The sequence below is a fragment of the Neoarius graeffei genome, chromosome 13 (assembly GCF_027579695.1).
Source record: "Neoarius graeffei isolate fNeoGra1 chromosome 13, fNeoGra1.pri, whole genome shotgun sequence".
NCBI classification, from domain to species: Eukaryota; Metazoa; Chordata; class Actinopteri; order Siluriformes; family Ariidae; genus Neoarius; species Neoarius graeffei.
The window spans coordinates 23,292,733-23,305,174 of NC_083581.1; the positions used below are offsets into that span (position 1 = coordinate 23,292,733).

General features: G+C 42.0%; 1 protein-coding gene across 1 annotated transcript in view; it reads right to left on the reverse strand.

Moving 5' to 3' along the window:
- Positions 1-12,442, reverse strand: part of itga5 (integrin, alpha 5 (fibronectin receptor, alpha polypeptide)) — a 90,172-nt gene that overhangs the window by 62,589 nt on the left and 15,141 nt on the right. The window lies entirely within an intron of this gene.

A 12,442-nucleotide genomic window follows, 5' to 3' on the forward strand; every position in this document is an offset into this window, starting at 1 on the left:
TAGGAAAGACTACATATGTACAAGAATCCTGCACTCAGCAAAGATGAATTGTTCAGTGTTGAGAACAATTTGATTTTTTTTAAATTAAAGATGGCATATGACACAGGAGACAGGGCTATATGGTATAAGAGAATCCTGAAAAGTCAACAAAGACTGTTGTCATGTTAACGTTCTATATGCGGACTGAAACAAAATTTGTAAATTCATTCAGTGTTAAGAACAGTTTGATAGTGTTTTCTTATTTTAATTGTAGACATTAAACAGAGGACAGGGATGATCAGATCAAACATGAGAATAGAAAAATGATATAAAAGTTGATAAAAAAGATGATATAAAAATGTTATAAAAGGAAAAAGCAAAGGTCACTAATTAAAGAGATGGTCACTAAAAGAAGAGACAAATAACACAAACATAGTTAAGAGAATCCTGAAAAGTCAGCAGACTGGTTTAAGTTAGATTTTAAGTTAGACTTGTTGTGTCAATAAATTCATTGAGTGCTATTAAGAACAGACTGATTTTTTTTTTCTTTTTTATAATTAAACAAAGCAGTGACACTTAAAGAATAGTGCATGAAGATGAGGAAGAAGCAGCTGTGTAAAGCAACACTAAGGAGGTTGTAAAATTAGCTTAACTAAAAGGCACACAACCTTCTAAACTCTTCTTAGAGCCTTACTCGCACTGCTAGAAAAAGGCTATTGGTGTTTGATGGCATAATACAGTCAGTCAGCAATGTCATGCTCTAAAGGATCTCTTTCATTTTGTGGTGGTTTTCTACCCTCCACCCGAAACTGAACAGTCCATATCTTAGACGGCTGGTGGGAATAATACTTGCATTTATCCACCCGGCCTTTGTCTGATAATGCTATCCAAATTTGGAGATATCAAAATGAAAAGTCTACTAAAAAGGATACCTCAAATGGTGACAAAAGGTTACATACTGTAGAGATCTTCAATCTGAGTAGTGGCAGAAGGTAAGACCTAAGCTATTTAAGCCCACAAGTAGCGTTCCCCACAAACTGTGTAAATCCCCCCCCATTTGAGTCACTGAGGGGGGGAATTCCCCCCCATTCTGAAAAATGAAATTCAGGCCCTGCCTTTCGTGTCCATCTTCGATGTTTTGATTTATAACCAACGCCCCCGAGTTTCGAAGCTTCTTATTGGTTGACCGCAAATTACGTCTTCCTATAGCGTCGGACCTTACATATAAAATGATCAATTTCCAAGTTGCGCTGATAATGTCGGCAATTCTCGCTCATTAGTGAACAAGATTATAGCGAGGTTTGTTTAAAATAAATTATCCGACTTTACGTATGACAAAAACTTATCTAAAAAGTGAGATAACATATTAGAATATTCTGTTAGCTTTCTCAGTTAGGGATAAACACACGATATAACCATTCTAAAGACGTATTTTCTACATAATATCAACCCTGACAGAACTTTGGAAGAACTCACAGATGAACCAGGATATATCGACCAAGTGTACCTTGTTTTCAGAGCGTTTTGACGGACATGGTTCAAAGTTTTGACTGCAAGTGTTTCATTTGAGAAATTAATGGTGAATATCATTATATTTAGGTTATGAGATTAATTTATAAGAAACAACCATTGATTTTAACTCCCTGAGCTCCCTTCATCCTACCCATAAAGACACCCCCCTCCCCCTAAACACACACACACACAGATCCCAATTACACACACACACACACACACACACACACACACACACACACACAGACCAGTCAGCATACTACAGAGGGTGACTAAGGGCTAAGGGCCTCTGCATGCTCTTGCGACAAGGCTTTCGCAGATAGCTTTTCGCAGACAGTTGTAATTTATCGTTGAGCGGGGAGTAATAGGCGGGCGCGATGTTATTCACCGCCACAACGCAAGGGGGCGCGAAGTCGCGAAATCGCTAGGAGTAGTTGGTGGGTGTGGTTAGTGGAGTGTTTATCCTCCGGTTACTTATAATGACTAGAACTGGAGTCGTATAGATGTACGTACTTCCTCACTTCCTCGATCAACCGCTCTTCGTGCTGCTCCATTTTCGCTCGTGTTTTTAAAAATGGCGGTAGTGAAAACAAACCAAACCGGGAAAGTAGGGAAGCGGAAGTGCGTGTACAGCGGACGTAGAGTGGACCAATCAGAGCCCTCTTGTCTGCGACGCTGTCTGCGAGGCTTCTGCGGTGGTCACAATTTTTGGGAGGTGCGCGCAGAGCGTCTGCGAAGGGGGGGGCTACGCAGACGCCATCTGCGACACCATCTGCGAGGACTGCGTTGTCAGCATAAATTGGCCTTAAAAGGTGCATAGATAGCAAAGAATGCAAAGCACATCACACCAGATGTTAGATATAATTATAATGAAAAATATGGACTCCGTAAACCAGATTAAGCGGGTTAAATTAAACACACAATTTCATTACATATATACAGTTGATGAAATGATCAAAATAAGAGGATTCAAGAATAAATAAGCATGCTATGAACATAAATCAAGAACATGGAAAGACAAAGGCAGGAAACAAGCTTGCAAACACTATTGAAACACCAACAAACTACAATAACAATTCATTTTTCAATATTATGTCAGTGCAAGAAACATTTAGAAGTATAACATATCTTGCTAAAAAAATTACTTTGCTAAAAAGAAAATTCTTTTAGCATTTCTTGCTAAGCGAAATTGCAAATTGCTAAAGAAAAATTTGAATCTTTAGCACTTTTCGCTAAAACGATTTGGGTCCTAGAGTGAGCACAGTTTATAAGCTTAGTTACAGCTTGTTACATCTATAGCGATTGCAGCTGCAGCCACCTTGGAACCAGCTTGTAGTATTTTTCTGCTGTAATAACGCAACATGGTGTAGGTACTGCCTGTATCGTCTTTTAGGACTACAACTCCCATCACCAGCTTCCGCGTTGACCTACGTCACGCCTGGGCGGGATCACCTACATCACATCCTCTTTGAAGCCATAAGTAATGGAACACGTTTCCGCTCTTTCTCTCTCTCGTCTGGACTGTTCCTGTCTGCACGTACAAAGAGATCCGCTCCGCCGAGCAAACCAGATAAAGACGTCTTTTCTTTTACTCAAGAATCAGAGTTTCACGCTTTTCTTTCACCTTTGGCCACGGTAGATTCTAGAATCGCGCGATTTTAAACTCAGATTGAGTTACAACCGGTTTTCAGTTATTCATTATAAATACGTACGGACTGCAGCCCAAGCAGTTAATTAATGTTAAAAGCGACCAGCTCCTTCTAATAAAGCGCTGTGCACATTATTTTAATCAGAGACTTTCTTCCCACGAACTACAAAGCGTCGGATCAAGAATTCTCTGCCTTCTACAGAAGTCTTCACGAGCTCCTGTAAAATTCAGCATCTTCGTAGCTTCTCTGTATTCCTACACAGAGGCAAGGTACTGGAGCAGATTTGGCATTTTGGGCAAAAGGACTAGTCTTAGGAATTAGTTTATTTACGGAGTGTGAATTTAAACTCAGGAACTGTTTAAGTGTGCACACTGATTTTGTGTTTCCATCATTGTTCTATTTTGATCTCTCAGTTGTTTAATAGATAGGTTTTGCATGCCCCCTTTTCCTTTCTAACACTTTAATTTCATTATTTACACATATTTTGACCTCATCAAGATTTCAGTGAATTTGGTAATGTTATAAAGCTAGTGGGTTAGCTGCTACGGCTAATTCTTTTGTCTCATTAGCATCCAGGGCTAATTGTATTGTCTCCAGGGACTATAAGGCCTCACTACGTGGTCACACACACACACTACAAAACACACCTCAGTTAGCATCCCACGCTAGCCTTTTGGTTAGGCCATAGGCCTCACAACACACCAGTGTTTCCCCCAGCACTTTCCAGGCAAGGCGGCCGCCCTGGGTAACTCGACCGCCCGCCCTAGCAAGGTTCCAAGAAAAAAAAAATGCGTCCAAAAAAAAAAAAACGAAGTGGTAATGCATTTCAGCGCAGGGACTGACAGCTAGACTAAACTGCGGCACCTAGTGGTTGGATATATTACTACGCCATATGTCCTCGAGGCCATATTTACAAACATTTTAATTTTAAATTCAACGGTTCAGCGGGAAAGTCGAGACGTTGCCATTATCGTCGGTGGAATAAGAAGGTAAGTTGTATTTGTAACTGCTCATCTAAACGGTGCATTTGCACTGTTACAGTGAAATTTAATTTTCATGTACTAACATAAGTAAGATAATATAATAATATAATTATATAGCCTAATGCTATATAATGTTCATGTGCTAATATAAGTAGGCCTAATATAAATGTATTAAGGTAGGCAATATAAATTATGGCTGTAGGCTACATTCGTGGGACCCTTCCATTATTTTTGTTGGTCCACCCAGCGGGATTACTCTCGTTGGGTCCACCGGAGGAAAACAGGGAATGGTCACGCAACTTTTTTTGTGGAAGGAAGGGGCAGCTATTTAGTCTGGATGTTATGAGAGAGGGTCATGCATTTTCCTCCTCAACAAAAGGGGAGGGTAATCATAGGCTAGATGGCAAAGCCATACATTTTTCGCCGTTGCACACCAACATTCCTCTGATGGGCCGTAAATAAATTATAATAGTTAAAAAAAAAACCGATCTGTCCCAATGATTGCATGATTGACGCTAACTTGTTGCTTCCTTTCTTGCGTGCAGTAAATGGCAGGGAAACAACAAAAAATATCGGGCTTCTTTCAGCCGAGGAGTCGCTCGACTTCACCCACTCAATCGGACTGTGCTCAGTCACCACTGGAGTCCCAGCCCCAAGCATCAAAGCACCGGGGTAGTGGGTGGAACCCAGAGTGGGCTTTGTTATTATTGTAGTACTACTACCCCCCCGGACTATCTGTGCAACGTGTGACGCGTTACGGCCCGACACCCCCCCCCCCCCCCCGGACCACTATCCGTGCCGCGCGTGATGCCCACCGAAGACTCACCACCTTGACTAAGCAATTTTCTGCGGGAAACACTGCACACCTTAGCTAGCAAACCGAAGCTAACTCTTTTGTTCTATAAAGAAACACGTGGTGACCCTTCCCCCCTCCGTTCTTTATCACGAGGTCCAATATTCCAAGCCCTGATTCAATTCAACCTTTATAGCGCATTCCCCCGTGCCCACATTCAAATCCACATGTATCACGGATGACCATTTGAATGTATTTCAATTACTAATATTTAATTTTTTCTCACACACACACACTCCTATGGACACACCGATCTCACTGTTTGCTGCTGACTATTTGAAGATTTCAACTGCCATCATTCATTTTATCTTTGTTATAATAAATTCAATTAATTATTGAAACTGTCTGTGTTTATTTGTTGTTCCGATATTTTTGAAGTTACTCAATCTCAAAGGATTCCAAGGTGCATATAGGTTGTGTAATCTGGTAAGTGATCATAATAATTTGGAATATACCATAATTTAGCTGTTTGATAATTTATTATTAAGCATCAAAATTAAAGGTATTATTTAATGAGACTGATTTAATGAGATTGATTACTTAATTACTAATTGCACCTACAATGGACAATACTTTTTATGGACAATACTTTGAATTTTAACAAGCAGGTGGCAAATGTGGTGAGAGGTAGTTTTTATCATTTGAGAAACATTGGAAAGCTAAAACCAATATTAGCTCCAAAAAACCTAGAAACAGTTATTCATGCTTTTATTACTTCTAGGTTAGACTACTGCAATGCACTTTATCTGGGCTTGCCTCATTCCACCCTCACACGCTTACAGATGATCCAAAACGCTGCAGCTAGGCTCCTTACTGGTACAAAGAAAAGGCAACACATCACTCCCATCCTAACACAGCTACACTGGTTACCTGTGAGGGACAGAATCTCATCTCATTATCTCTAGCCGCTTTATCCTTCTACAGGGTCGCAGGCAAGCTGGAGCCTATCCCAGCTGACTACGGGCGAAAGGCGGGGTACACCCTGGACAAGTCGCCAGGTCATCACAGGGCTGACACATAGACACAGACAACCATTCACACTCACATTCACACCTACGGTCAATTTAGAGTCACCAGTTAACCTAACCTGCATGTCTTTGGACTGTGGGGGAAACCGGAGCATCCGGAGGAAACCCACGCGGACAACATGCAAACTCCGCACAGAAAGGCCCTCGCCGGCCCCGGGGCTCGAACCCAGGACCTTCTTGCTGTGAGGCGACAGCGCTAACCACTACACCACCGTGCCGCCGGGACAGAATTGATTTTAAAAGTATTGTTGTTTGTTTTTAAAGCCCTAAATGGTTTGGCCCCTCAGTACATTTCTGATCTCCTCACACTTTGTTCTGCTCCCATATCCCTCAGGTCTTCATCACAACTTCTTTTTTCAGTGCCCCGCACACGCCTAAAAACCAAAGGTGACAGAGCCTTCTCTGTTGCTGCCCCTAAGCTCTGGAACAGTCTTCTTATGTATGTCAGATCCTCTCCCACCATTGATTGTTTTAAATCCAATTTAAAGACACATTTTTTCCTCCCTTGCTTTTGGCACAATCTGAGGTAGTAATTTCCATTTTAATTTTTTAATTTTGATTTTATTTTCAATTTTGGCGGCACGGTGGTGTAGTGGTTAGCACTGTCGCCTCACAGCAAGAAGGTCCGGGTTCAAGCCCCATGGCCAGCGAGGGCCTTTCTGTGCGGAGTTTGCATGTTCTCCCCGTGTCCGCGTGGGTTTCCTCCGGGTGCTCCGGTTTCCCCCACAGTCCAAAGACATGCAGGTTAGGTTAACTGGTGACTCTAAATTGACCGTAGGTGTGAATGTGAGTGTGAATGGTTGTCTGGGTCTATGTGTCAGCCCTGTGATGACCTGGCGACTTGTCCAGGGTGTACCCCGCCTTTCGCCCGTAGTCAGCTGGGATAGGCTCCAGCTTGCCTGCGACCCTGTAGAACAGGATAAAGCGGCTATAGATAATGAGATGAGAGACTTGACTAACATGTAGGCAACACAATACACATTACGTACGTGTAGTACACCACCTCAACACCCCACCACCCGAAAAAGTCACAGACGATACCATAGTTAGGGTGCATGATAGGATGATGTCATACAACCTCACAGACCTGATCTCCAAGTCCTCCAGGAACAACAACTGTCGTAAAGCAAATACATCTGTGCCCATTATACACCACTGTTACTAACTTTTCAAAAGTTCCATTGTGTAACTTAGGTGGTTTGTTCGGCACTCCAATAAACCAAATCTGGCAATTTTAGACAGACTCAGAGTTAAATGAATGGCTAATTTAATTTATTAAAATCTAATTTAAATTTAGAATAGAAGTGAAAGGGCTACTTAATATCCTGAAAACATTTTAGAACTGTGCTGGATAGATTACATGATCACACTGCTGAAAAGAAAAAAAAAAACAACAAAAGATGTCAGATGCAGAGCTTTCCTTATGCAAAAATAAATGGGTGCAAGCGTTGGACTTGTGTAAAGGCCATTGTAAGAGGCAGTTTAAATGATTTGCTGGAGCTCTGTCTCTTGTGGCGGAGTTACAGACAATAAATCTAATTCCTCAGGAAACAAGCCAGGAGACCTCACTTGACACCGTACACATTTCACTGTTCTCTTACACATGTTAGATGAAGTCGACAGCTTGGCCCAGTAGAACCGTGTCTGCTGCCTATACGGATACAAGCCACGAAGCACATGTTCATTGTAAATGTTTATAATTCTCTTGATTTTAATCCTAGGATGTGTAAGCAATTTCCATTCCTTCAGAATAGTTGTTTTTAAATGCCATGGAATCCATTATCAGCCTAAGAGAGATATACCGTATTTTTCGGACTATAAGTCGCACTTTTTTTCATGGTTCAGCTAGCCATGCGACTTATACTCCGGTGCGACGTATATACGTTTTTTTTTTTTTTTTCACCGCGGAATAACTGGAGCTGATGCCGAGTCTGACGACAGCCACGCAGAAGAAGAGGAAACGGGGCTTCGTCTGCTGCTGGAGGCAGAGTTGTTCAGAAGCGACACCGAGGATGAGGAATTCAATGGATTTGCTGATTTGGAGTGAAATCGCCAGCTTGATAAACTTGATTGACCTGTGTTTTATTATTAATGATAGGCCTATAGTTATTTAAATAAGTTATGTAGTGATTTTAGGCAGTGCTTAATTTGTGAAGTGGGAGGTCCCGGAACGCAGGAGGTGGGTGGGTCCGGCGACTCAAAAAAAAAAAAAAAGGTGGGGGGTGGTTTACTATAACTTTACGCACACGCGCTTATTGTGTGTGTAAAAAAATAATAATAATATCAGACATTATGATCTTAGAAAACGCTTTAGTGACGAACAGTTACAGACAGTAATATGTCGTGATATGTTATAAAATGTTATTTTTATTAGGCTATATATTAAATTATATATTAAATTTATCTTCTAAAATAACAGACTACTCATATCACAACCGGTTTATTTCACCATTGGAGATCAGATCACACAAGACATGAGTTAAATTACTCTTTTTAAGGATTTAAGTAGGGTATTTAAAAGCGGTTGGTTTTTTTTCACTAGACGGTTGTCTTTGGAGATGATATACCTATAGCCTACTTGACCTCTGATTTAATGAAATAAAATTCGACAAAAATGAAGAATGACTCTCCTCGATGATGATTACAGCTTTAATAACACAGATGAAAGAGCCATGGGGCAATAATAAGCCCTACCGGTAAAAATATTCTAAAAGCAAACTGATTAATGCATCAGTAATAGGCTACTAATATTAGTTATAATAATAATAATATAGGCTATTAGTAATAACGATAGTGATAGTATTAAAGATAGTAGTAGATATTTAAAATAATCAGACTAGGCTACTTACAGGGCAAAGGGCGCGTTATCACTGCTCAGCTGTTCGTTTATTAAATAAACAATGCAGTCGCGCAGTAACCACGCGCCGCTTATCAGATACAATCACAGATTCTATGGATAGAATAACCCTTCAAAAAAGTGCGACTTATAGTCCGGTGCGACGTATATATGTTTTTTTCGTCTTCATAATGCATTTTTTGGCTGATGCGACTTAAACTCCGGAGCGACGTATAGTCCGGAAAATACGGTAGTGATCTGTACCATCAATAGAGACTTCATCGATAGCAATAAGAAAAATTGTTTGATAGTTTCATTTAAAACATTAAATGCAAACCACCAGAAAAGCAGACAAAGAATACGCAAAGTTTGGTTGCCTGAACAAACCCCAAGTATGTGATCTTCCTCACTCAAACAGCACAGCATTTCTTGTTAATGGAGTGTGCCATTAGTGATGCACAAAGACAGACAGACAACAGGTTGTCACCTAACAGGTGTACTGTTTGATTGCACCAACAACACGTGAGGCGAGAAAAGGTGCAGGGTTTCCCACAGGCCTGAAATAAAAGTTAATGTGGTGGTAGTCAGCAGAAAGCATCGGCATTACCAATTACCTGCCAGCACAAAAATGCTCCAACTTGTGATTTTGGATCACGCTGGAATTCGCTCCGCTAGCACTGCTTAGTAGGTCACGCGCGATATCAGCAACAACCACAAGTTGCTTTTCAATTTTCTATCTCAGATTTCTGATAATAAAAACACAAAATGGCCTTAAATTCTGTTACTGACACAAAAACAGAGTGATCGAACATACACTTACTATTAATGTCTTTAATACTCTGTTCAATAGGCTAGAAAAACGCACCATTACAAAGCTGAATGCGATGACTAACTCAAGCGCTCCTTGTTGTCATGGTAACACTGACCGCAACATGTAATGTGCATACTGAAGATCATCTACAGCGTGAAAGCTCTTCGTTTATGTGGTCGGCTATCTGGCCAATTGTTCCAGCACGACACAATTCCTTTTAATGATCATCTATCGATCATTCACAGATTCTCCTTTTTCAGGCAAAAATGGGTCACCAGATACAAGTTAATGTATGTAAATGATTGCAATGGAACTATTGACACAGACAGACAATCTGAATACTCATAGCTGGGGATCACATTGAGCAGCAACAATACTGGCAGAAGCAGCAGATTTTATATTATTTGCTGCAGAACAGGTGACATTGCTAGCAGATGACGTAGGAGCAAAAGCGCTGGTTCAAGTTGAACTAGAGTTCAACTTGAAGTGTAAAGCAATGGTCAAGGTTAGTGTATCCTAGGAACATTTCAGGCATTTTGACTAATTAAAGTAGTAGCATTTATTATAGGGGTAAGACGTCTGAAACGACTAGTGGTGTAGTACTCAAGACCGGTCTCAAAACCGCTTTTTGAAGGCCTCCGTCTCATCTCAGAATCGAGCGCATTTTTACTCAGTCTTGTCTCCGACATGGAGACACAGGATTTTATTTCAAAAACGGTCAAGACCACAACTGTGGGGATTTCACCAAATTGCCTGTTTATTGTCAGATTTATTGAGGCCATGACAAGACCTGAGACTTTGAGGGATTGAGATCAAGTCAAGACCAGGACCAGACCAGTGGTTGTGAAGGGGGCTGGGAAGGGGTGACTCCGTTATCAGTAATGAAAACTTCAAATTAGCAATGGGTCACGTTATTGGTTGCATTTGAAGCAGGAAATTTTACATCCGCAGTAACGATCGTTACTGCGGATGTAAAATTTCCTGCTTCAAATGCAACCAATAACGTGACCCATTGCTAATTTGAAGTTTTCATTACTGATAACGGAGTCACCCCTTCCCAGCCCCCTTCACAACCACTGGTCTGGTCCTGGTCTTGACTTGATCTCAATCCCTCAAAGTCTCAGGTCTTGTCATGGCCTCAATACTCCTTGGTCTTGGTCACAACTTATGGCCCTTTTCCACTACCCTTTTTCAGCTCACTTCAGCCCGACACGGCTCGCGTTTCGACTACCTCAGAGCAGCACGACTCAGCTCGCTTCAGCCCTGCTTAGCACCCAAAACTCGCACGGTTTTGGAGTGGGGCTGAAGCGAGCCAAACCGAGCCAAGTGGGGCTAGGGGCGTGAGGAGACACTCCCCTGTGCACTGATTGGTGAGGAGGAGTATCCTCACATGCCCACACACGTCCCGCGAGCACGTTGGGATCTGTAAACACCGTAAACCCGGAAGAAGAAGAATTATGAGAATTTCTGAAGCCTTATGCACCTCGCCTCATCTATACGCTCTTGCCAGTATCTGTTGGCGTTGTCGGAGACAACAAGCCACAGCACCAAGACCAGCAACACTAACGACTCCATGTCCTCCATGTTTATTGTTTACTATCCGGGTCGTGCGACTACCGCTTAAAAGGTCACTGATGTCACTGTTTGCGCCGCCTAACGACATCACGTGACGTCCACCCACTTTCGCTAACTCCACCCAATGTGTCCACCCACTTCCAGCCAGCGCGGTTCAGTGCGGTTGTAGTCGAAATGCAACCCCAACAGCCCCACTCAGCTCCACACAGCCCAACTCAGCTCAGCCCAACTCAGCCGCGTTTGTAGTGGAAAAGCGGCATTAGTCTCGGTTTAGGTGGTCTTGACTGCAACATGAGAAATAACATGAGGCTTTGGTGAAAGCAGTGTCTCATGGTCCCAACCTGAACAAGCTTTTCTTTCGCCTTCTCTCTCGCTCTCTCCAACTTTCCTCACCCTGTAGTTCCGAAGCTACTAAGAGCACAACTCTATTACTGGTATCCACACCCCCCCAAGTTCCCCCCTTGTTGTACAAAACGTTCATGCTTCATACCACTTAGGAACAAAACAGAACTTTGAGCCATAGAATTATGGTCTGAGCATTGTGTTATGCTCTGCTGCTGCCGCTTCCTTAGTGACCAGCCACAAATTCAAAACAACAAGGAAAGAAAACATCAGCAGATGTTTGGCTGATGGCCTGAAATTGGAATGAATTAGACGTCACATCCGATCTCGCATGTTTCCCCACATCTTTGTGCCATGTAGCATCCCGTTAAATACGGTCAGGTGGGAAAACATCGACGCTTGTTAGTTTACTTTTATGGAAGGCTGAGTGAGAATGAAAATTCATTCACATTCCCAAAGTTTCGTACATGAAAGGAGCAACAGAGACATTCTCCAGGTCAGCACCTACAAATACACGCAAGCATGACTTCCACAACGCGTCTCTGAGAAATGACGTCAAGAATCGAGGCCTCAATCGATCTGCTGTTTCAAATAATTACATCTGCGTCTTTGTGGGGTTCTTTTGTTTGTTTTTTTTAAATATATGCCACAGGAAGGCAACTTACAAAGTGTGAATAATAATTAAGAGTATCACATGCATGGCCATGTTCACATGCCCCAACGCTTACTATTTCTGCATGTTCATTTCCAGGAACTCTGAGCACTTGTCCTCCTCCACTTCTTTAAAACCTCGCTTTCTATAGGTCTCTTGAACAGAATGCCTCCAGCAGAGATACAAGGGGCTTTAGAGCTTTAGAGGAAGCACAGCATTCGA